The following is a 3732-nucleotide window of genomic DNA, read 5'->3' on the forward strand; positions in this document are numbered from 1 at the left end:
GTAACTAAAACTACAAAATATTATTGAAAGAAATTAAGAAGATCCGAAGAAAAGGACCCATATCCTAAGTTCATTGATTAGAAGACTTAAAATTGTAAAGATGGCAGTATTTCCCAAAATGACTCAAAAATTCAACACAATCCCTATCACAATTCCAGTTGGCTTCCCCCACAGATATTGACAGACATCTTAAAATTTATATGGAAATGCAAGGAACCTAGAATAGCCAAAAAAGTCTTGAAAAAGAACAAAGTGGAGGGCTCACATTTCCTGATTTCAAAATGTACTACAAACTTACAGTAATCAAGACTGTGTGGTACTAGCATAAGAACAGACATATAGATCAATGGAATAGACTTGAGACTTCAGAAATAAACCCACACATTTACAGTCAATTGATTTTTGACAAAGGTGCCAAGACAATTCAATGAGAAAAAGCATAGTCTTTTTAACAAATGGTTCTGGGACAACTGGATAGCCACATGTAAAAGAATGAAGTTGAACCACTACCTGAGATCATTAACAAAAATGTATATATATTTTTTAAGAGACAAAACTTGATTTAATAGAAATTTTGTTTATAGGTCTTACATTCTCAGTGTGAGCTGAGCTGGAACCCACTTCCTCGCCCAGAAGTGGCCCAGTCCTGGAGGCAGAAGAGAAAGGGAGGGGGTAAGGGTTAGGGTGGGGAGGGGGTCAGAGCTTGGGCCTAGGAGCCCCATTCTTCTTCAGTGCTGGGGATGCTGGGGGCACCACCCTCTTCTCCTTTGGGATCCAGGAAGGACAGTAGATGGAATCTTCAGCCTGGGGCTTCTCTTCCACACTCCCCATTTCCCCAGATTAGAGGGGAACTAAGAGACCTGGGGAGAGAAGGGGAAAGAAAAAGACAAAGATGTCAAGAAAGATGAGGGCCAGGGGTGAGAGCTGAAGGAGAATCAGTTAAAACACCAGTTGAAAAAAAAAAAAAAGAGGGTGGAACAAAACCAAAACCCACCTCGAATCTGACCCCGCCTGGAAAAAAAGGAAAGTTCTTCAGTTTCATAGAGATGTTATTTAGCTCGGCCAGTTCTTTGGCCGAGGCCAACCCTGGAAGCAGTGGTGTGGAAGCTCAGGCCTCAGGCCAACCCTGGAAGCAGTGGTGTGGCCCCTATAGCTCATCCTTGGCCTGGACAACAACAGCATTTTCCTCCTCCTCCTTTGGCCTCTGCTCCTCATCCTGCTTTTCTTTCATTTGCTTTTCCACCATTTTTGTGGCACCCTATGTCTTGTTGACAAACTCCTTGGCATAGGCCTTGTTGGTGGTCATGAGGAAGTTGTTGAAGATGGTGCTGGACTTGGCCTGCTAGAGATCTAGGCCCAGCACAGGGAGGTGGTCATAGGCATAGATGTTGCTATCAAGGGAATACTTAAGATTGTCCAACTGCCCTTGTAATCTGGGTTGCCGATCTGCCAGGGCTTCCATTCGCCCTTGTATTCAGGTTCTTAGATCACTGGTGGTTCCCACTCTCCATCCATCTCTTCAACCCAGTCCTTGGGCTTCTTAGCATCAGCGTCAGGGTTGTGCTTGGACTTGTTCCCATCCTTAGGTTTGGAGTCTGTGGTGTCATCAATGTTGGCCTGCTTGTCCCAGTCTTTGGGCTTTGAAACATCAGGAACCTTTATCTTCTTGGGTGGCAGGAAGTCCCAATCATTCTCCAGGGAGCCTGATTCCACCTGACTGCTGTCAATCTTCACCTCATAGGTGTTATCAGTCACACAATCAATGTGTCAGGTGTGTGAATTCATCATCCTTGCAATGGATGTCTTTATTGATCAGCACGTTCTTGCCCTTGTGCTTGAAGATGACATGACTCTTCTTGGTGCTGGGGCCATAGATGTCAGGGCCAGACATGATGCTGTATTCAGTGTCTCCTTTCATATCCGTCTGGTCCAAAACATCTGGAAATAGCTTTATGTAGCCACCCCCATGGTCGATGTTCTGCTCATGTTTCACGGTCAACTGCACCACCAACATCTGGTCCTTGTTGCTGAAGTGCTCGAATCTGGCTGACAGGGCATAGAAAGTGGGCATCCTGGCTTGTCTGCAGCCCTTTATCTTTGTCCAACTCATTGTAGAACTTGCTGGCACTGAGAACATATTTTCCAAAATTCGACTTGTGTTTGGATTCAGTCCAGCAGTTGATCAGCCTGTCTCTGTCCAGAAACTGTTCCTTGAAATAGAAGACGGGTTCCTTGACAGCCAGGCTGAGAAGGCCGAGCAGCAGTAGCTCAGGTAAGAGCATGGTGGGCTGAGGGGGCAGTGGCCCCTTAAGCGGGTCTTCCAAAAGCAACTCTGCAGCAGGGACCTCATTTACAAAATTAAGAGCTAAAACTATAAAACTCTTAGAAGAAAACAGAATTCAATATTCTGACCATAGGTTAGGCAATGGTTATTTAGATATGATACCAAAGCATAAAAAAACAAAAGAAAACACCCCAGATATATTGTTCTTAATCAAAATTAAGAATTTTCTGCTTCTGAAGACATTGCTAAGTAAATGAAAAGACAACAGAATAAGAGAAAATATTTACAAATCATATGCCTGAGATAGGACTTGTATCCAGAATATGGAAAGAACTCCTATAACTCAAAAATAAAATGATAAATAACCCAGTTAAAAATGGGCCAAGGATATGAATAGACATTTTCCAAAGAAGTTATACAAATGTCCAATAAGCATATGAAAAGATGTTCGACATCATTCGTCCTTAGGGAAATACAAATCAAAAACACAAGATATACTTTACACGCACTAGGATGATTATAAAAAAAGAGATAATAACAAGTGTCTGCAAAGATGTGGAAAAAGTGGAATCTTCCTACATTCCTGGTGGAATGGTGCAGGTGCTTTGGATAACAGTTTTACAGTTCCTCAACAATGTTTCACGTGAAGTTTCCATGTGACCCAGAAATTCCACTCCTAGATATGTATCCAAGAGAGATAAAAACATATGTCCTCATGAAACTATTCATAGTAGGAGAATTATTCATAATAGCCAAAAGGTGGAAATAAGCTAAATGTCCATCAACTAACTGATGATGGATAAACAAAAAGTGGTATATTCATACAATGGAAAGTTAGTCAGCAATTAAAAGGAATGAAGTATTGATACATACTACAACATGGATGAATCTTGAAAACATTATGCTAAGTGAAAGAAGTCAGTCACAAAATATCACACACTATATAATGTCATTTATATTAATTTCCAGATAGACAAATCCATAGAGACAACAAGTGGATAAGTGGTTGCCAAGGGCTGGGAGGAAGAGAGAATTGGAAATGACTGATAATGGGTGCGGTGTTTCTTTTTTGGGGAGTGATGACAGTGTTCTAGAGTTAGATAGTGGTGATGGTTATATAACTCTGATGGTTATAAAAACCACCGATTGTACACTTTAAAAGGTTAAATATTAAAGTATGTCAATAAAGCTGTTAAACATTTTAAATTATTTAAAACTGAATAAAATTAAAAATTTACTCAGTCACACTAACCACATTGGAGGGTGTTCTCTTTTATGGGGCTACCTGGGAGTAGCTATGCTCTTATGGAGATAACCATGTTTTTACAAGCTAGAGCACCCAGGGGCCAAAGTACTGCAAATTATGTCCTTTCAAATCATTTCAAATTATGTCACTGTGATCCTAATATGCTTTTATAATTCCACCATAGCTTTTGCATGTGAATTAA

At 40.9% G+C, this 3732-nt stretch overlaps 1 pseudogene; it reads right to left on the reverse strand.

Annotated features, from left to right (window-relative positions):
- Positions 1–1147: 1147 nt before the first annotated feature.
- Positions 1148–2282, reverse strand: LOC105288970 (annotated as a pseudogene).
- Positions 2283–3732: the final 1450 nt, after the last annotated feature.

Source organism: Pteropus vampyrus, unplaced genomic scaffold (assembly GCF_000151845.1).
Source record: "Pteropus vampyrus isolate Shadow unplaced genomic scaffold, Pvam_2.0 Scaffold20, whole genome shotgun sequence".
Classification (NCBI taxonomy): Eukaryota; Metazoa; Chordata; class Mammalia; order Chiroptera; family Pteropodidae; genus Pteropus; species Pteropus vampyrus.